Source organism: Athene noctua, chromosome 2 (assembly GCF_965140245.1).
Source record: "Athene noctua chromosome 2, bAthNoc1.hap1.1, whole genome shotgun sequence".
Lineage (NCBI taxonomy): Eukaryota > Metazoa > Chordata > Aves > Strigiformes > Strigidae > Athene > Athene noctua.
Genome location: NC_134038.1, coordinates 110,963,084 through 110,985,396, shown reverse-complemented (window position 1 = coordinate 110,985,396; position 22,313 = coordinate 110,963,084).

Below are 22,313 nucleotides of genomic sequence, written 5' to 3'. Positions count from 1 at the left end.
CTTCTCAACAGATCCAGGCGGGAGGCACTGGTAGCACCTCCACATGCCCTGAGGCTCTGTGCAACCCCCCTACACCCATTTTGGTTGCAGTGTTGGTCCAGCCCAGCTGTTCTGAGTTTTGTGGCTCTGACCCTTCTCATTCCTCTCCTGTCAGACTGCTCCCAGGAGAGGAGGGGAAGGAACATCACATAACAGTGGACAGCCTCGGGGTACGAAAAAGGTTTGCATGCCAAGGACCATTATCAGTCATGGAATCATGGTTATTAACATTATTACCATAGGTTACAGGTGCAGCCAGAACAAACGGACGCAGAGCAGTATGCCAAGCTACATTACATGCATTATAATGGCAGTCCAGCATTTCTCACACAGGCACTGCAGGAGGGGTGGCTCCCCAACGGGACTCCTAAATTTCAGCCACCGGACAACAGCAGATCATTAAGCACTGGGCATTTGCAGTAATGCAGCTTCCCACACACACGTGAGCCCAAGGTAAAGAGCTATGAGCAATTTTGGTGCTCCTGTCCCTTGTGATTCCTGGGCTGAAGAAATCTGTTCCTTGGGTTTTATTCAGACAGTTTTACACTCTTTTATGGAGTCACAACACTTTATTACAGAAACATTCTTAACGAAAGCTGATTCTAATAGCTCCCTCTCTGGTAGGAAAATTATTTTTTTTACCGGCTTTATAGCTCTTTAAATAAACACTGCCTCATACTTTTCCATGCCATGTATCTCTGAACTGTTAATTACACTGAACTTCTCTTGACCTCTTGCTCAGGAAGAGTGGAAACGAAGAGGTTGCTTAACTAAGTATGACCTGCTTGTCACAGCAGTGTTAACAACTTTGCAGTCACTGCAACCCTTCCTGCTGCCTTCCCACGATTTAGTGCTTCATGTCTGGACTAAGAAGTACTGTATCACAACTTTCATAATAAATGAAGCTTCTGTGTCCTGCCACTGCAGAGAGGATGCACTGAAGCTGTTTCTGCTTCAAATCTCAGGGCTAAATTAAAACATGAGAAGAGTTTCTTGTGTAGTTAAACCATCCCAAGCAGGGGGTGCAAAAATGAGCACCAGGTGATACCATTGTGAGCTTTTAAGGAGCTTTGAATGAAAAATCATATGGCAACACTGAATTGGAAAGAGATAGTCTTTGTATACCATAGTGAACTATCCCTCATTTGAACATGAACATAAGTCAGTTCTTAGAACCTGAAATATTTTTTATCTTCTGCAGATCAGATCTTCCTCCTGAAGTCTACAAGAGAATTGTTTTTCTTGATTACTAGTGTCCTTCTTTAAGATGACAAACTTCATCTACTTTCACCTAAAGCTGTTCTTGGAAATGGCCAAACATTCAGAGAGTTTCATTCAAACCCCAGGATACTAATTTGTGAATGTCCCTAATACCAGAATGTGATGTTATCTTAAGAAGTACTTGCCAAAGTTTCATTTCCCTGGGTGCAGTCTTGAGGAACATTTACAAAAGACTGAGAGAAGCTGTTCCATTGCCATCAGGTAGGACACAGGCTCAGAGCTGCACGTTTCTCCAGAAGGGTTCCAGCAACACAAATGTCTTACACTGGGATCTCTGATCTCCCTGCCTTTAGACAACCAGGCTAAGAATGAATGTGGTAGCTTTTGCAGAAGTAAAAAGACTAGTATAATGGCAGTAAAGAGCACCATAATCAACCAGGCTTTACCACAGGGAAGTTAAAGAAATGGAATGATTACAGCTGTGTTTTCCTTCCAGTTCTGTTAGTGATTCAGGGCATGAATACTGTCCTGACCTCCTCTTGCCCCATGTTCCAGCTCATCTGTGATAAACATTTATACCCAACAGAGGATCCACAGAGCTCAGTCCTTTAGCATTAGTCAAACCCTCAATGTTAACCAGCTGGGAGATGTGGGAATTAATATTGTAGTCTTTTTATGAGAATTCCCCAAATGTGTTCAGAGAAGACAGGGAATTTTTGTGGGTGTCCATCATTTCTCACAGGTCAGGCCATTTACATTTAGGTGTTTAAATGTGGAGTTAGCAGCCCAGTTTCAGCCACCTGGCTTTGAACCCTTTTTCCAACGGGAATTTAAAGGAAGTGCTGAGCACACCTGCACAGCAGTGGTGTATTATTAACCCAGTCCTTGACTTTCCCAACTCTATTCTTCATGCATGACAAAAAAATCAGAGAAAAGCTATCTGCACAGGCAATTGGAGGTCATACAATATGAGGACCCAGCCCAACTGATGTGACTGAAAGGCAAAACAGGATACCGTCCTAAAAGAAGGGATAAACACATAAAGCAAATGACACATATATGGCAGGATGTCTTTGCTGACACTGGGCTGAGTGACTAGGATTCAGTGACAAAGTAGCCTAAGTGTTTTGACATGTCGTGTCCAGAGGCTTCTCTCCCTCTTGATTGCGCACCTAATGGCTGTTTGCCACTTCTGTTATACAAGACAGTTCTTGTTGGCCTCCACTACCTTTTTTTTCCCTGAGTAGAATGCACTCATGCTCCCTCCATGTGGCTATGTAATGTGCAGCTTGCTGCTAATTTGAAGGGCACCCCTCCTCCTCCTCCCCTGATGATCCAGGAATACAGCAGTGAAGTGCCTTAATGGTAGCATCAAATAACCTTATGCCATACATTTTTAATTTCTAAAATGGTCCTCGTTAGAGCTTCAGAGTTCTGAGATCAAGTGTGAAACATTGCTAAAATGGATGAAAACATCTTACCTAAAAATAAACTATCATCCAATTCATGTTGCATCATCTCAGTCAATTACTGACACTTTTTCTGGCAACTAGTATGGCTCTATTATCACAGTATCCAAAGACCTGGTAATCATTAAGGATTTTTTGTCCTTGTAGCACCCTAGATATGTAGTAGTGTAAAATATAAAGACTTGAGCCATTGATGGTTGAAGAAAATGTGCAAGGACAATGCAGGCTCTTAACGCAGGGACTGAGATCATGTATAGTCTGAAGAGGATTATGAACTGCCACCACACTAGAGGCCAACTCAGCCACCACTGTCAGAAATGTTTATCAAACTTCAATATCTAGATCTGGGGCATGAGGAAGCTGGCTTAGCTGTCAGAGGAATTGATCTCAAGAAGCCTCCTCCCAATCACCTAGTGATAAACTTTGCTTCTTTGGCCTTCCATACTCTATCTGTCTGCAGAGCAGTTGGGCTCGATCTCATCACAGTCAAATAGGAAATGTAATTAAAGACTCCTTTTGAGTACCTACTCCTCCACTTAGAAAGACTATTTGCAAAGCTCCCTTCTTCCTCTTTCCTTTTCTGCTAACAGATGTAAACCCACTATTTCTAATCCTGCCCTTCCACCCAGAAGCAGAACAAAATGTATCACTTTTCTGAGCTTCATGAGAACCCTTTGGACAGTCCTTTATTTTACAAGGGAAGAAACTGAACAGATGATGCAAACTCTTCCAGGGCTGAGCTTTAGCACAGAAGTTTTGATCAACATTTGCTGTTATTTCAATTGCCCCATCCCTGGGGCTGTGGTGGTATCATGGTCCTTTATCTTTTGCTGATCTCTCTTCGCTGCAGAAGAAAACAAACCTGGTGTAATGATTCAGAAGAGAGCCACAGGTTTACGCTGACAGCTTTCAAAAAAAATTAAGATGCTACCCCAGGTCGTGATAAGACTCTTATCTCTAATAACATCAAAATTATCAGGATTCTTATTTATTTTCAAAGCCTCTGTATGAGCTACATAAAGCTGAAGCTAATCTCATTTGCTTGAAGTGCATTTGTTAGCAATGCAGAGACAGATCAGAGCTGTCTCACATGCTCTTGTGGTTCCATTAGGATTCGTGGTGGACAGCTGATCAATAACTACTGAGCTCTTAGGGCTGTCATACAGAGAGGAAATAAACTATATATAATCCCTTAAAGATCTTAATTAGGCAAACTCAAAATTATTATGTTAATAAGCCAGAAGTATTTAATATTAATCTAGTTGCAACAACTTCTGCCTGAGGATTGGGGATGGCCTACATTAATCACTAAATGTATAAAAAGAAGGTGATAGCTGATAAAAGAAACAAGGTAGGCAGCATCTGGCAATGGGATCTGTTTGGCAGTTTGTCTCCTTGTAAGCAATAAGCTGTGGGATGTTTTTGTCTTCATTTTCACTGAGCTTAATATTCAGAAACTCTTGATGCTCAGAAACTCTAAATGGGGCAATATTTTCAAAAGCAAAGCAGCCAAGGAAATACTTTTGAGTATCTGGAGGCTTTGTGTAGGTCAGAGGGTTTCAACCCGTTCAATGCTTTGAATTCATATCTCCAAAGGGAAAAGTTTCAACACATATTTTGTCTCTTCACTCTTCAGCATGTCTGCCTTGGATCTTCCTTGTTCCTTCTGCTGTATAGCTAGAAAGATGAGGAAAAGAGAGAAGAAGGGGATTTTCCTTGTGATCTTTGGATCAAGACTTCATGATCTAAGTCCTTAACCTCATTTGAGGATGTTGCTAATTAATTTGATGTCTACATTTGAACAGAGAAGGTATTATGCCCTTAATGAAAAAACTTCAGCCTAGAAATGCTGGGAAAAAAGCAATACATAAAAGCATAGGCAGAGCAGTTAGATCTGATTTGTGACTTCTGAGTACTTAAAGCTTCTTGCATTTAAGGCTTATATTGTGCTAGGAAGTAAACCAAAGGGTTATCAGTCTGGGCATGGTGAAAGGCAGCAAAAGGCCCAGCACTAGAAAAGGATTTTTAAGAAAAAGGAGTGCAGAAAAAACATGGAGGGAAGGAAAAGGAAAAAACTGTTCCAATTCATGGCTGCTTCCCTTATGGCAGAAATGAGCCCTTTGCACTGAGTGGTACTAAAAGCCACCTCTTCTTTGGAAATCACAATGAACACATTCAGTAAGCAGAGACCTGATTAACTGCCTGCCACCCCCAGGACAAACCTGATTTACTGCAACTATTTCTCCTGAGATATCTCCTTCTAACAGGGTTTGGATGGTGCGAGCTCTCTCAAATAGTGCTGCCTTCTCCTTTTCCCCACTGATGGTACATTCCCCAACCAGGAAGGAGAGACACGAGGTAGATGCACAGTGCTCCACCCTGGGTGTAAAGCATCTGCTCTGACATTCCCTTGATGCTGGAAAGAAATAGGCATCTAAGCACCCGGCAGCTCTGTGTGTCTCTTCCTGATATTTCCATATTTAATTATCAGCTTTCTGAAATTATGTCCACTACATACAGAGACCAGCATTTTCTAACAGTTTTCACCATCAGCCCTAAATGTTTCACTGAACTGTTTTTTCAAGAAACCATGCAGATGAGGTGTCTGTGAAGCTTTTTCAGGTGAGCATCCAGATAGCCATCACCAAATACCTATGACACAGTAACCATAAAACCAGCCAGATAACAAACCCATAAACAATTCAAGGCAAAAAGTAACAATTCCCCTTCTGAAATTTCAGCCAGCAAGCAAGACAAAATGAGACTTCATTTGGTCATTAAGGAAAAAAGCCTATATATTCATAAAATGGAGATGTGCATTATGTACTGGAGAGTACTGGTCCTCTCAGAGAGAGGAGACCCTGATTTTCAGAAACCAGTTTTAAAAACACTTATATAGAAATTTTAATCCCTTACATAGACTAACAAGTCAGTGTACACCAGTTACTTTGCCACAGCTGACCTGTGTTCATGCTTTTAGTCCCCAGTGAATGTAAGTTAACACGTCCCTTCTTCATTAAGTGTGTTAGTCCAAAATCCCTCACATTTACTGTCAAGTCCCCTAAGAGAAGTGTATGTACCTGGGTAATGATCATGAGGCAGCTGACACAGAGTGACTTACTACTCCCCAGGAGTGCATTCATACATCAGAAGGTTTCCATTGATAAACATTTGGAAGGACAGGCATATCAGAGCTCTCAAACTGTAATTAATGTACCAGTGGGTCTGACTAAAATATTTTTCCCTGCAATAACTTGAAGCGTTTTCCCAAGGTAGTGTTCTAACCACATTCAATTTTGTCATCACCATTTTCACAAATCCTAAATTCTGTTGGGATGTATTTTTTAATGCCTATTTGATACCAGGGCTGAAAAGGCTGCAGGGCTGCAGAACCTCGACTATTTGGGTGAACATCTAATTTCAGGTTTCCATAGTTGACATATAGGTTAAGGCAGTAAACTTCTATTGACTTCAACAGACACTGAGACAAGACTTCTTCATTAAAATGTTAACCTAGTTCAGTTTCCCCACTTCACTGCTAAAAGAGGGTTTATTCAGAAGCACAGTCTGTAGGACAGGTCTGTCGATTAAAGCAGGTATACATTCACATCTGCAACTTTAGCTGTCAGCTACCATGATGGCAACCACAACAGCTTCATCAGAGATCTGCTTATTTAGCCATCTGTGCATACAATGAGGGTACATACGCAAGAATCAACACAGGTCTGACTCCCCTTGCATCCCTGCCTGTTTGGCCTTCTCAAGTTAGGACACAAGAAATAATAACTCAGCTCATTTCAGCTCAAAGTTATTGCATTTTCTGTAGTAGTTAGAGGAGTATAAATGAGCCCCATAAGTATAAGCTACATAAGTATATACCTGAGAAGTATTAGGATTAGGAGATGGACATTTTCTTATAATTTACAGTATTACTTGTTCAGAAAGCATTATTGTGAACAGTAAATAGTATTTCGATTTTTATAACTGTTACAAACCAATAGGCCTGAGCCTTGATCAGCGTACTGCCACTTAATCTTTTGTTGTGTATTTTCTGAATAATCTGCCAACATTTCTATCAATACACAATGAGTGATTTTTTCTTCACTCAGAGAAGAAGTACAGTTTGTTGGGTTCATAACTAATATCTTAATTTAGATACTACTTGAGTTTATATCCTTACTGCCCAAGAAGGTTTGTATCCACTTGTAGCAGCCTGACTTGAATCAGGCTGTGTCACCTTAGAAATCTAACCTGTTACCAAAAGCAACAGCTTTGCTTCATTTATTTGTATTAGATTTGCCTCCTTAAAAAAAAATTTTGATCTTACATATATTACTAGCATGTTTCTCGTGAGACTCAAGAATCTACTGGTTTGCACTGATTTAAAGACTGAGATGTCAGAGAAAGACTCCTGCAAAGGTGCAGATAGATATCTTCTGCAGGAGGGGTGGTTAAAGAGACACCTTTAATTGGAAAGATAAATGAACTGGCAAAGTTATACACTGGCAAATCATCTGAAGCTGATAAGATACAAGCAGCTAATTAATAAAATCATCCACATTTTGTCATGTCCACTACAAACTATGTCTGGCTTTGGGACTTTTCAGGGGCTGTGCACTAAGCCAGTTGGAACTGCTTACAGAGAGCATAGGCTCCTGTTAAAAAAATGACAATCAGCCTGAATTAATTTTGTGAGCTTCTATGACAAGAATGGCTCATGAATAACATGAGAACAAAAGCAAAACTCTAAAGAAGAGTCTGGAGTACCAAAATGTGTTCTTACACAGAGATTCATTCAGGTTGGAAAAGACCCTTGGGATCACTGAGTCCAACCATCAGCCCTACTCTACAAAGTTGTCCCCTACACCATAACCCCCAACATCTCATCTAAATGACCCTTAAACACATCCAGGGATGGTGACTCCACTACCTCCCTGGCAGACTATTCCACTGTCTGACCACTCTTTCTGTGAAAAATTTTTTCCTAATGTCCAGTCTAAACCTCCCCTGTTGGAGTTTAAAGCCATTCCCTCTTGTTCTGTCACTAATTACCTGTGAGAAGAGACCAGCACCAACCTCCCTACAATGTCTTTTCATGTAGCTGTAGAGAGTGATGAGGTCTCCCCTCAGCCTTCTCTTCCTCAAACTGACCAGTCCCAGCTCCTTCAATCGCTCCTCATAGGATTTGTACTCCAGGCTCTTCACCAGCTTCATTGCCCTCCTCTGCACTTGTTCCATCATCTTGTTATCTCTCTCCTATTGAGGTGCCCAAAACTGGACACAACACTCCAGGTGTGGCCTCACCAGTGCAGAGTACAGAGGGACTATCACCTCCCTACTTCTGCTGGTCACACTATTTCTAATACAAGCCAGGATGCCGTTGGCTTTCTTGGCCACCCGGGCACACTGCTGGCTCATGTTCAGCTGCTTGTCAATTAGAAACCCCAGATCCTTCTCTTCCAGACAGCTCCAGCCACACCTCCCCAAGCCTGTAGCCATGCAGGGGGTTGTTGTGGCCAAAGTGCAGGACCTGGCACTTGGCCTTGTTGAAGCTCATCCTGTTGACATGGGCCACTGATCCAATCTATCCAAGTCTTTCTGTAGTGCCTCCCTGTCCTCATGCAGATCGACACTCCCGCTTAACTTGGCGTCATCTGCGAACTTACTGATGATAAACTCTATGTCCCTATCATCAATAAAGATAATAAACAGAAATGGTCCCAACACCGAGCCCTGAAGAACACCACTTGTGACCAGCCACCAGCTGGATTTAGCTCCATTGACTGCCACTCTCTGGGACTGTCCACCCAGCCAGTGCTTGTCCTGGCAGACTGTTCACTCACCCAGGCCATGGGCAGTGAGATTTTCTATGAGAATTCTACAGGTAACTGTGTCAAATGCTTTTCAAAAGTCCAGGTAGACAATATCGACAGCTTTTTCCCTCATCCAATAGTCAGGTCATTTGGTCATAGAAGGAGATCAGGTTTGTCAGGCAGGACCTGTCTTTCATAAACACATGCCGACTGGGCCTGATTCCCTGGTTGTCCATTATATACTTGTAATGGCACTCGAGATGACCTGCACTGAGGTCAGACTGACAGGTTTATAGTTTCCCCGATCCTCCTTTCTGCGTCTCTTGTAGATGGGTGTTACACTTGCTACCCTCCAGTCCAATGGGACCTCCCCAGTTAGCCATGACTTCAAGTAAATCATGGTTGAAAACCACTAGAAACATTGATTGTATCTGAAGGCAGTGCATGGCAGCAAAAGAAGTAAAAAGAAATAAAAGAGAAGTGAAGGATAGGAAAAATCTCAAAGAAATAGAAAATGCAGGTGAAAGATCCCAACTACCCTACAATTCCTACCCTAAGGTAGGTTCTCTTTGCCCTAAGGTGGCAGGTAGAAGAAGAGCTGGAAAAGCATATTGCACTTAGTTCTCTTTGCCCTAAGTTGGCAGGTAAAAGAAGAGCTGGAAAAGCGTATTGCACTTAGAAATTGAGCTGTTGACTCTTTCTCACAATATGGTAAGTAGGCCACAAGTCTGCAGAACACCATACCACAACTTAAAACGTAGAACTCATTGCTATGATATATCATACAAGCCGGAAGAATAAATGGATTGAAAACCAAATTAGTCATAAACTACATTAATGGGCAGCATGTCTACTAAGAGATATTAAACACAAAGGTTAAAATGTGTTGGTTAAAAGATTAAATCCCTTGCAGTTCCAAGACCTCTTGTTATTTCCTGAAATTCACTGCGCAGGTGAGACTTCAGTTCACTCTCAGGCAATGGCATTTCCAAGAGCTTCAGTCCAGAGCGTCTTCCTGGTAATGGTTTGCAGTCGCACATCTGTTCTCATTCCTTTAGACATGCCTTCTGTCTTTGATGCCCTTGATTAAGAGACTTTTTCTCTGACATATTTGGTTCCCAGTGATCCAAAGAGATTTCCTCCCCCCTCAGTTTTGGGAAGCTCTTGGAGTTGCATGAAGAGTGTCCACATGTCCAGGTGCAAATGCAGGAAGAGCGGGAATGATTTCAAGAAGTTGGTTGTGAGTCCAGCTCTGCTTCTCTGGCCACTTCTTTCATCACTTGTTGATTTTGGTTTTGGCCCACCCCATTTCAGGTGACACTGATTTAATCCCAAATGTTACATATTAAAACAGGGGTGTTATGCAGCTCCTAACAGACCCTTCTGCCTGCAGTCACTCCTGCTGCCCTGGTTCTGCCTCCACACAGACAGTACTGACAGACACTTTCAGTGCATTAAAACTCTTCTTAGTTTTAAACACAGGGAAAATAATGAGACACTGAAAAAAACATAGGAAGCATTGTAGAAGATAACTGACACTCTGCAGGTGAGCAACATGTTTCATTTAAACACGAGGCACACATACTAATCCCCCTGTGCTTGGCTTTTGCTGTTCCCTACTTGTTGCCTTTAATGCTAATGCTAAAATCTAATGCATCACTTTGAACCTCCCTGCCATAATAAAGAAGGCTCTGACTCACATCTCACAGTCAATTTAAGGATGGATGAAGTTTAGGTTCTCTACCTCCCTCCTCACAGTGATACTCAAACTGAGTTTATAGCTACCCCTGAACTGCTACTATTCACAGCCCCTGGATTAATATAAATCACCACCAGCTATAGTTTATATTAATGCCCTCGGCTTCAGCAGCCCTTTCTTAATTGCCTGCAAACCTGAAAACATGATTACATAGTCTGATACTGGCTGCTGAAAGTGCTGGTCCCATCCCTCTCCCTACCCCGGGCTGTGCAGTCCCAGAGAGCTGCTCTGTATGGAGCCGCTTTTATTTGGCATCATGCTAGATCAAGCTCCTTTGGCTCTCCCTGCTGTGCCAGAAGGGATGATCTGAGAGCATGGCTGGCTGCTGGGGCAGAAAGCAGTGCAGACTTAGCCTGTCTTAAAACAGCTATTAAATCACATTACTTATCTAATAGTTTTACAAGCCAACACAAGGAGAGACCAAAGCACCCCTTTTTGTCTGAAGAGGCTGTTTTCCTGGGGTGTGTATTTCAGACAAGCTCCAAGGCTGGTGTGTCTAGGTCTTGCACATGTTACAGTCAAAACCCCAGAGAAACATTTTTTTGTGGGTCTTTTTTTTTTTTTTTCTGTCCATGAGGAAACAATAATCTTCCAGATGAAAATCAAAACCAAATCACTCAGAAAATCCTGTAGAGACATCATTTTGCTCAGCTACAAAAGTGCAATAAAAAAAAAATCACCATTGCCAGAAAAACAAACAACACATATTAAGCCTTTTTATCACCATGTCTAATGTTTTACTAACTGTGAAATCACATTTTCCAGGATGAACTGTCTTAATACACTTCTGAAATATCCTGGTAGGGCTCAGTGGCCACTTGAAAGAGGAACTTTGTCCTGTGGCAGCAGACAGAAGTCAATGGCCTGGAGAACAGCACAAGACACGTAGCTCCATCGAGGAGCATACAGGAACCAGATTCAGATAGCTTTACATCCTCCACTTCACAACAATCCATCTCCTAAAAACAGGGTTTGGGCTTTTTAGGGGGTGTACATTTATTTTCCTCCTCCCTAAAATACATAAGAAATCTTTAGTATTAACACTGATAATAACAACAACTAGCTGTTGTGTACATCTTTCATTGCCAAGCAACAAAATGATTTGCAAAAAGAAAGGTAAGTATTACTATCTCTGTTTCCTCCTGGGGAAAATGAGGCATGGGGAGGTGATGACACTTCTCCATGGACATCAAATAGGCCATAGTCAAGAAAGAAAACTAGATCTCCCCACTAAATGTTTCAGCTACTAGGGTACATTTCTTTCACTCATGAGGAGTTGTTGCCTACTTTAAAGACAGTTGTGATAGAAAGAGAGAAAGGCTATGACTTGCCCAAGTAACCATGGGAAGGCAGAGGAAAAAAAAGAAACCAAACACAAACTCGCAAGTGTTGATAACAGTGTGTATGGGGGTGGAAGGAAGAGAAGAAAGCCCCGATTGTATCAGCACTCTTAGCCTGTTACCTTGGTTCCCTGTAATATTTCTCGACACAAAATTCACCCAAAGTGCAATCCTGGGGTTCTTGCTATTTTAGCATTTCCACCGATCTCAGATTTTCAAGGCAAGTATGTGAGGACCAGTTGTTCTCCACAACTGTGGAGAACAGTTGTTTCTGAAATGTATGCTAAATTCTTCATGCTGCAGAAGGACATTTCAATGCTTAGAAACAGTACCTGTCTATTAAATATGTATATAGTGCTGGTACTTTGGCTTTGGTGCACCTGCCCTGGATCATGGCAGAGGGATACAAAGACAGTTTTATCATTCCTATTAGATATTATTGATATGATAGTCAGGAGAAGACATCTACACTGCAGTGAGGTGCTTTAGAGCTAAGCAGTTAATCAGAGTTGTTGACACAAGGAGTTCACACCTTACATGAAAATTTAAGCCTAATATTTATCCCCTGTTTTGCTTACACTTTTTCTGGAATCAGAAAATTTCTCCCTATATCTGCACAAAGCCAAAGCGATTAACTCTCCCACTTCTTTTGATGCTGAGAATGCCATTTTAAGGCATCTGGATCCATTGAATCTGTTGAAATCAACGCATTGGTTCTGCAAAAATAACAAAATGATGAAAGATTTCAGAAATATTACAGTAGTGTTCATATAATAAAAAAGAAAGAAGCATGAGGACTGAATCTAATCTCACAAGGATACACAACAAAAGTTTGAAATAACTTTTCTCACTGTTTAGATGACTCAAACTGCAGAGTTCACTTCCAGGTAACTTGCTCTGTGACTATTTAAGGACTGTTTCAGGTCCTGGGAACCCAACAGAAGCCCAAGCAAAACCAGATTTGATTCCTTGTTTTCTGGGTTAAAGAAGCAGGGGCAGGGGCCCCAGCTTTCTTTTTCTTAGGAAAAAAAGAATCAAAATCTCAGGTCTTTGTATTGCAGCTACAGGACAGATGTTGCTACTGAGTTCCTAAACTGCAGTATAATAAGATGTGCTAGAGCATGATGCCAGACGTGGGTGTCAGACTCCACCATAGTTCTGTGCCGTGGGTACATCTGCTAAACCCTGGCCACTAAACCAGTAGACCCTCTGTAGCAAGGTATTGCAACAGGAGTTAGAGGTCTGCCTTGTGGTCCTGACAAGAAGTCCATCTCACTGAGTCTACAAAGTGACCTTCAAAACAGAAAGTCAAAATATTCTACTAATAACCAACAGATTGTAAACTAGGAAGAAAGATTTCTAGATATTTTAAAAGCAGATCAGGGTACAAAAGAATGGGCTGTCTGGGGAGCATATGAATCTTTAGCACTGGACATCTTCAAGAACAAGTTTGACAGGAATATAACATAGATAAAGGTGGTACTGCCTTGGGCAGTGGATGTACTGGCTGACCTTTGGAGGTCCTTTCCAATACTATGATGCTATGAATCTGAGAAATCAGATGACTTTTCTCAGCGATTCCTCCCAGGAGTTTATGACAGACCTTACCACTCAGTTTCCTTGAAGGAAATTGTAAGTCATATGTCTTCCTTTCACTCCATGAACAAATTAAAACAGCAGCACACAATTCATACAGTGCCTTTAACATCACTACTGCTGAGAAACCTCATTCACCACCCTAATGCTGTTCCTAATAACAATTCACCTCTTCTTTGTTCTTCTCATTAACTTCACATTTCATAATCATGTCACAAGTGTTCTATTCTAATTTATCATCAGAGAAGGAGGAGTTCAGCTTCAAAAAACATTTAGTTGTAACATTACGGAAAAAATAATTAAACTGAACCAAGGAGCTTATTAGAGGGAAGAGACAGATATCTGCCTCTCCTCATATGATCCTTCTGACACCCTTTATGCTGATTTTGGCAAATGTAATTCTGCCCAGTAATAGCCCCACACAATCTTGACAATGTATTTTTTCCAACCACTTTGTTTCTCTTAACTCTATGCATTTTTCAATCACTTCATCAGATATCAGACTCTTCACTTGTCTTTCTGTGTTCTTCAGGGTCTATCCTCAGCTTAGACTTTGCCTATTTTTTACTGGAGAGATGTCATTTGTCCCTCCAGCTGGCCCATTATCTTCCCCTACCCACACATTGTATTTACAGACAAGTACCTTCATCTCTGTTTTAATGGCAGAAGCCAGAAGTCACTGAGGTCCTGTCTCCACCTCCACATGTAAACAAAGATAGCTTTTCTTCCAGAAACTGCAGGGAACATGAGGCCATTTGGCCACTCTGAACTTCTAAGACATTTGTCAACTCAGAGTGTTTGAACATGGTCCAGGTGATGAGAGACACAGCACAAACCCAACCTGTGCAGCATTTTCTTGGCATTATGACTTCCATGAAGGCAATGATGATCAAAATAACCTTTTTCATGCAACAAGCTCAGAAGTGCTTGAATCAGAGTGCCTTGAAATAGAAAGTGCTACTTCAAATAAAGCAGTGAATCAGAAACCTCAGTGGATAGTAAAGCTATCTCAAACACTACAGCAATTTATAGAGAAGAATCAATTAGTGGACGTGGGTTGGAAGGACATGAATCTTTTGGAGAAGAGCTAACTTTCTTTAGCATTTACCCACAGAAAGCTAGCGAGCTGCAGGCAAAGGATCAAATTCTGCTCTCTAAATCATGCCAAGCCATTGCAGCTCACAGGATCTCTATATTTACAGGAGTGAAAAAGAAACAGATTTAGCTAATACATCTCATTTTTATACACAAATGTGTATGTGTAGTACTGCAATTAAGAGACCGATAAACAAGTGATCAGTGGTAAGAATTACATAAGGATAAATTTAAAAGAGTACTGGAGACCAAGTTTATAATATCAAAATCTTATATCAGCAAGTTGATCAAATGGAAAAGAATAGAGTACAGACTGTACCAGGTATTATAGCAGCTGAAACATTGGAGCAGGATGTGTGCGATCTAGCAGATTATAACTACTTAATTCCCTAATGCATTTGCATATGGGAGGTTTAATCAGCCCACTCCAGATTTAAGTAAGTAGACTGAATTTAACCTTGAAGTAGCTTTAATAAAGTCTCCAAACACTATGAGGTTATGGTAGGTCTGAACATAGTCCTGTGTTAGAGAAGATTATTTTATCCTTCCTTCTTACATACAGCTCCTGTTTCCCGTGAACATGTAATAAGCAATAAAAATTATGTCTAAGAAGTACAAAAATTTAACTTTTTTTTTAAGCAAAGTAAGCAAAAATTAGTTAAAAAATGCCTTAAGACTAGACAATAGAAAGAAGGAATATAATTATGCCAAAATATAAAATCTGTATGTTTATAATACAGATTTGGTATTATGACACAGATGTTTATAACAGCAGCAGACTGACTTTCAAGTTTCTGTAAAATCTCCTTTGATGTTAAAAAAATTGTTGGTTATACTGCTAATGTCACTACTTTTCTAGCTGTGTATCAATTCTTTTAATGGAGAAATTCTTATTATAAAATCATGGAAAAGTCTCCTTCTACTCAAAGGCAGATCAAACATTTCCCTCCTTTCCCAACTCACCCTGAGATAGATTACTCTTTAATTAGTGCTTTACTGTTAAAATCTACTTGTAATGGTAGTATCATGGGCAGAAATTCAATCTGATTTTTCTCTGCATTCCCACAGTGATGTGGGAGCCTCACTTCATCAGAACACTTGACTCCTATGCATGCTCACAGAAGTTCCCCTCTTCCCTACTATTTTTCAGCTTTTTTTATTAAGTTACTGCTTATATAGAGTCATAGAATGGTTTGGGTCAGAAAGGACCTTTAAAGGTCATCTAACTCCATCTCCCTCCTGCCATGGGCAGGAACATCTTTCACTAGGTCAAGCTGCTCAAAATCCCATCCAACATGGCCTTGAACACTTCCAGCGATGGGACATTCAGAAATTCTCTCACAATGTGTTCTAACATCTCACCACTATCATAGTAAAAAATTTATTCCTTTCGTCTAATCTAAATCTACCCTCTTTTAGTTTAAAACCATTACTCCTTTTCCTAACACTACAGGCCCTTGTAAAAAGCCTCTCTCCATCTTTCTTATAGGCCCCCTTTAAGTACTGAAAGGCCTCAAAAGAGCCTTCTCTTCTCCAGGCTGAACAACCCCAACTCTCTCTTTCATAGAAGAGGTGTTCTAGCCCTCTCTGATCAAATTCATGGCCCTCCACTAGACCCACTCTAACAGGTCCTGCTGGAGGCCCCAGAGGTGGATGCAGTATTCCAGGTGAGACCCCACCATATGTATGTTGTCTAGGGTACCTACTTTCTAACTTATTTTGAAATAGCTAGTTTGCATCTTTTCTGCAGATCAGATCTCCCCTCATCTGATAGCTGTTACTCTTTTCAGAGAGACATGTTGTAAAACCATTTTCATCAACAGTGACTGCCAAGCCATCTCCATCCCAAGACAGTCTTGGGAGGCAACCAAACTGGGGTTGGCTGAAAAGTGCCAGAGGCAGTGCACTTTTGCTGCTCTAATTCCTTCTGATGAGATAATCCAGCAGGAGATAAACCCCAAGACCATGATAGAGGGAGTAGAGAGCCAACTTCATCCATCCCTTTGCTCTCACCAACCTCCCCCAGCAACTGTTTTAGCTGGTGACTAAACTGCAAGATATATTTTAGCTTTTTGATTACTGTCAAAAAGAATTTTCACAAAACCAAACAGATGTCACATCCAGAAAGCTCAATGCTCCAACTCCTTCCAAAGCCATGATCCTGTTGCCTTGAGCAAGGTTCTGCTGCAGGTAGGCTGGGGAGGGCTAAAGGGCTGGGAAATGCCTCTGCATGCATTTTCTCTTCTTGCCCTCTGTGGTCTCCTGCTATTAGCATTTTTTTTTTTTTTTCAACATGCCCCTCCCACAGTGGACCCCAGCTAAACAGACGACCCTGCAATTTAAAAAAAAAATAAATACAAAAGGAAGAAAGATTAAACTGTCTAATTCCAAGGCAAAACCTAATCTTTATTTTTAGTCCAATTTCCAAAGTGATCTTGAATGTGTTATTTTTACCCTAGCAGTCTAAATTTTGTTTAGCATTGTATTGATTGGGCAGTATTTGATGAAAGGCACTTGTGGGCTGTGGGTTTCTCTTACATCTTTGTCATTGGTTCATCTTTCACTGAAAAGTTTGAGCATTCTCTTAATCTTTTATTCCCAGAAAGCCATAAAAAGCTACATATTAACCACTTCTCTTCATCCACAGAAAAAGAGTTATCACTCTGATGTAGATAAACCATTTGCAATACAGTTTTTGACAGTGTAAACTAAGCCCAAAATGACTCTATATATTTATTTAAGTAATTGCAAACTCTGTCTCATAAGTTGATTTTCTTTTGTTTAAGTTAACTTCTGAATATTCTTGACTGGACCTTCACTCAGTGCTGTATATATTAATTTTCTATTCATTTCCAGTCAGTCATTCCACAAAATCCGGGTTGCCCTTAAGATCAGTATACCCAAAATGAAGAAAGGTAAGTCTTTCTCAAAGGAAATTATTTTTCACCAGGAGCAATACATTGTAGAGCCTGAATTTTAAATGTATATTTGGGTAATAAGTATCTCAGATTTTAGATATGTCTTTCTTTGTTGCTGAGTATGTATTCTAGAGCCAGATCCAGAGTTTAACAAAATAGAAGATCCTCCCTCAAAAGGGTCATTTCTGAGCCTACCTGTGAGACCTGGAGCTTGGAAAACACAAATACAAAATTTAAATCACCAGCAGCTTGGGACTGGACTTTTCAGCAGTGTCTATAGGGCAGAAGACAGTGCCAGGTTGAGCAGGCCAAGGGGGAACACAGATTCTTGGCTCTCCTGGAATGCATTTGCTACCCCACCCACACAGAGGTGCCAGGCTTGGGCCAGACTCTTGCTGCCATGGGAAGGGGACAGAGAAAGGTCACAGCTGGAAATGTGAAGAGAGTCCTGGGGAGCCCAATGTGCTGCTCATGATGGAGATGAACAACACTTCTTCCCCGCAGTGGTAACTGTCACCCACCCCTTCTTCAGAAGCTAGTACAGGCCTGGCTGCTGAAAGCAATTCTGAAAGTACACGGACTGTGACCACCTTCCCACACCAGTATGTACTGTAGTACCCCTTGTCAAGAAAATCCATAAACAATACCCACCTAATGCAGTGGTACTCTGAGGAAAGTGCCTTTAGCAAATCAAACTTAAGAGATGACTGTGCAAGAACTTAGGGAGGATTCAGAGGCAGAGGATGGAAAACTGTTCCACCGTGAACACTGCTGGAATTAGCATGTGCCACTGATTAGCTCATGGCAGCCGTTTGTTTTCACCTAGAGATGAAGGATGAACATTCTCTTGAACTCCCAGAAGACTGCTTATTCCAAATGGCAAAACAAAAGATGATTTGGGTTTTTTTAGAAGGGGAAAAGAAATTAAAATATGCGGAGTTATGAAGTGAAGATGAAAATATTCATTGTGTCGAATAATTAAAGAGCCTGAAACCATGTTAGTAATAAAAAGGGAATTCAAGCAGGCAAAATTTATACTCAGAACAGTAAACAAAGGCCATGATTCTAATTTCAGATACACAGTCACCTACCACCAGGCAAAGTGGGAAAAAAAAAAAATCAGCTTTTACACATTGGGCCAGTGAATGGTACAAGCTTCAGAATGATGTGATTTGAGTTGTTGCTAAACCAAGACAGTGAGACTAGAAAACACTTAAGGCAGTGGGTTAAGGCATTGTCCTTTGAACACAAATGAGTTCAGTTCAAATCTTACTGAGAACAAGTAAAAATTAATTAACTTACGCTTTCTTGGACAAACTCACCGTTTAATTTAATGTACAGGGCTGTAATTACCAGCCTCTGCATTGAAGAGCAGTGGAGGAGCTGACAGGCTTGTGTGAGACATATTCCATTTATTTAACTGTTGCTATCAGAGCACGTTGCAATCTGTCTGTAATGGACTCCTCTGCCCTTGCAGCATTCCTGTGCAGCAGGGAAATGCTCTTGCCTCTGTTTTCCAGCTGTGACCTGAGGGTTGAGGTCTAGTACACGGATAGAGGGGGGCACTGCAGGGTTCAATATCACCATAAGCCTATCTGGGGCGGGGGGGAAGCTCAGAGTGGTGCCAGCTGGAGTACTCATTTAAGAAGAAAGCCCGAGACCCATCACTCCCTGATGGTGCAGGGGCTCAGACCCTCAAACCACCTCTCTGGGCAGTGCAAGAGGGGAACCCTGTGCCCAGGTCCCTGATTCCAGGGTTCCCAAACCCAAAAGCAAGTATTCCTAGCACATCATGACACAGGTCTTCTCACGCTGGCTTGGTCAGAAGAAGTTGGAAGAGAGCTCTTTTTCCTCCTGGATAATCACATCGCAGAGCAATGTGCATAATTAATTATGAAATTAAAAGGCAATCATACTGCTTGTGCATAAATTATCAGTCTTCCCTTAATTCTAGTTTTCCCTAGCCTCTCTGTGCCTGATTTTGCAATCCTAGTGATGGTTTCAAATAGTTTTTACAGGTTTAACATAAATATACATTGCTATCTTCGTGCCATTTATGGCTTATATGGCCCCAAAGGATCATTACTATTATCTCGTTTGACTCAACCATCTGCTATAACACAAGCCAGAGAATGCTATGCGTTTTCTGTACGCATGCCCTAACTTCTAACTAGGACACTTCTTTCAGGAAGCCTTCTCATCGACACTTTTAAATTTTTGTACCTCTCCTGGGAACTAACTGCATTTGAAGCCTGGGTTTCCCAGACTCTGCTATGGGCAGACTGTTAGACTCATGAGGTTCTTTTCCCACATGGCAGATTTGGCAGGAACTGTTTTTAAATGCAGTATTGTGGGATGCAAGCAGCTCATTCACTAGCTTGAAAATGTGATGTTCATCAAAAACAATATGATAAACTTGTTAAAAAAAAAGGAACTGCAAAATGAACAATATAAAGAAAGCTTCTTGAAAAGATAATCCTAATATGACTCAGACAGCAAACTCTCAGATGCTCAGTCATAGCTCTGGCATCTTGTGCTTCTCTATTTAAAATGTGATCTCTCTTTACAGCTTTACCTGTGTTATTTGTCTCTAGCTAAAATTACATGCAGTCAGCTCCTTCTTAAAATCATGGTGTATGAACAAAACCAAGTAGTTAAAAGTGGAGCTGTGTCTGAACATGTCTTCTCTGTCCTGTCCCTTCACACACTTCTGTAAACAGATACAGAAAAGTAACTCAGAGATTTAGGATCCTAAGTACCATTGCAAAAGGTGACATCTGAAAACAGAGAGAGCAAATAGAGACACTGAGTGGCCTGAGGGGTTTTAGATGTTGTTTGCTTTTCATCTTTGGAAACCTCATGGTGGCAAACACATCACCACATTCCTTCCTCTCTATTTACAGCAAATAGACTCCTCTATCCTCTTTCTTCGCCCCCATCTTCAGAGGCTGATTCCAGGGAGAACTGATCATGATTTGCTTTGCACACAGCAAAACAAGTGCTTAGATTGTTAGCCCAATTTTGGAAAAGCTAGTCAAGGATGGCAGATTTATTTTTTAATTGCATGAAGTGTATTTATAATTAAAACCAGTGCAATGGATATCTTTTTTTCAAGTGCTGATTCCAGAGTATTAGCACATACTGTGTTCAAAAAGTGCCAGAAGTAGAACGCACATCAAGAAAACCAGTGTAAGTATCTAGGAACCACACTACACAGGCTGTTAGAGGACATTTCCAGAAGAAACCCAGGGATTTAGTAGCATAAATCCTATTACAACTGCAGTACATGTTCCTAAACCCCTTAAGTCAGTTTGTAAATCTCCTATTTATATCTTTATGGTCAAATTAAAGTTTGTTTTCTGTTCCATTTAAAATCTTTTCTGCTCAGAGCATTACCACAAATAAATATTTAGTGTGCCAGTATGATGCTAAATTATTCATGCTTTAAACTCACAAATGGGAAAGACAATCTTTCTGACTTTACATGCTCTCCAGAAGAAATGCGTTATTCATTGGTGATTTTATATTCATTTGCATCTTATTTGTCTGTCAGTGCAAAGCAGAGTTGGAACATAGGGGGAAAACTGACAAAACATTTTAGAGGTATTTAATTTCACCCTACTTCTTTGCATTATTCACAAAAAAAAAAGCTGTCAGCCCGACTCACATGAAAATACTTTGGATGGTTTTAGTGCTCACAAAATTGAGAGACATGATTAAACTGGAGCAAAGCACCACCATTTTTTCTCACTATGGTTACATCTAAGAGCCCTGTGGTGAGGTGCACTCCTCCGGGGCTGGATGCTGTCCCCACACCAACGGATAAGTTGTGTCTGCCCAGCAGAGCTTGCATGTCTCCTAAGGTGGGAGACAGAGAAATGGGAAATCAAGGAACAGTTGCTTGGGAGGGATGTTAAATTAAATGCATGTGTCAAAAATAGTGACCTTGCCATGGTGGGCTCTGGAGGTCTGATGGGAGCTGCAGTCTGCATGCCATGGAAATTAAATGGGATAAATGAGTGTGAAAGTGATAGTGCATCCCATGCTAGAAGGGCACTGTAATGTTATCTCTAAATTATTCCATTACCAATTAAGTTCTGTTTACAGTAAAGGGTTCGTGTTTATTCACTTTTAACAAATGACTTCTATAATCCAACCTGAATTAGAAAGGTAAATTGGGACCATCCTCTCAGAAGCATTAGCAAAATATTCAGTCTGTTAATGCTGTCAACAGGATGAGAAATGTGAAGAGTCAAACTGAGTTATTTCTGGTGAAAGAAATAAATATGAGGTAGTGAAAGCTGTCTAGCTATTAAAAGGAAGAAGAAGAAAAGAGGCAGGGCCTAAAGTCCTAGCAGGGGACTAAAGTCCTAGCAAAACATGAAATGAGCATTATGTTTCTTGTTTTAATATGGAGGAAGATGCAGGATTGCTTGTAAAACATGGATAATCAGAAGAATGGAGCACATGTAGTCATATCCCACATAAAAACCCAGAGATCTCAGTACAGTCAGGGGACTGAAAAATCTCCAACCCAGAATGCTGGAAAAGGCAACACAGAAAATCGAACCCCAATAGTAGGAACTATAAAAAACTTGCTGGATTGAGAATAGTCTCACATGACTGGAAAATAGCATGGCTGGAGGAGGAGGCAATTCAGCACAAAAATAGTCACTGTGAGCCAGGGATTTTCATATGAGATATTTCCAGTAATGGTACAGCAGGACAGGTATTTTTCCACAGGAATCAGCAAATCCCCATCTTTAATACTTCACTGTACAACTCTAGTCCCCTGTGATCTAGACAACAAACATGGTTTGGAAGAGGTGCTTGAGATTCGCTGTGCAATTCTGTGAGACAACAAGTCTGATCTCCTCCAGTCTAAAGCCTTTTATCTTATGTTTAACTTGTTTGGTTTCACAAATGGGAGATGATCATTCTGTATAATGTGAGATGAGGAACTGGGTATAAACCACAGAGGGAGGGCTATTAAAAGAAGTGTGGAACAGGGACTTTACTGTCTTTTAGTTTGGGCTGAGAACTGTATGGCAATTTCTGTTAGA